Below are 385 nucleotides of genomic sequence, written 5' to 3' on the forward strand. Positions count from 1 at the left end.
AAATAATAATTGGCGATGAATGATTTGTATCAATTGCGTCATCGGTTGCGAATGACTCGACTTATTTTCTAAGAACCTTGTTCCGTACATGTAATTGTCGAGAAGATAGCATCGGAGCGACAATAATCGAGCAATTACGTCTAATTTTAGTGCATGACAAATACTCACGGTTTTTCGCCACAGAATGACTCTGTAATGCGGTACGTATTGGTCACTGACTTCGCTTGTTACGACTGACAGAAATAGAGGATTCCTCTCCTGATCCGCGGCGACATAATTTTGATGTACTATAGACAAACGTGTTTTCAATATAATTTTTATTATACTGACACATAATCGTAAAAAGAAGCATTAGGTGCGCGAAGTATAATTCAATGCATCTACT

General features: G+C 37.7%; 1 protein-coding gene across 1 annotated transcript in view; it reads right to left on the reverse strand.

Annotated features, from left to right (window-relative positions):
- LOC113464724 (GTPase-activating Rap/Ran-GAP domain-like protein 3) overlaps positions 1 to 360 on the reverse strand; it is a 1277-nt gene extending 917 nt beyond the window's left edge. Inside the window, exon 1 of the mRNA XM_026816204.1 lies at positions 169 to 360. The gene's annotated coding sequence lies outside the window, so the exon portion shown is untranslated. The remainder of the gene's footprint in view (positions 1 to 168) is intronic.
- Between the last annotated feature and the right edge of the window lie 25 nt (positions 361 to 385).

The sequence above is a fragment of the Ceratina calcarata genome, unplaced genomic scaffold, assembly GCF_001652005.2.
Source record: "Ceratina calcarata isolate Rehan_Ccalc_2016 unplaced genomic scaffold, ASM165200v1 scaffold494.2, whole genome shotgun sequence".
NCBI lineage: Eukaryota > Metazoa > Arthropoda > Insecta > Hymenoptera > Apidae > Ceratina > Ceratina calcarata.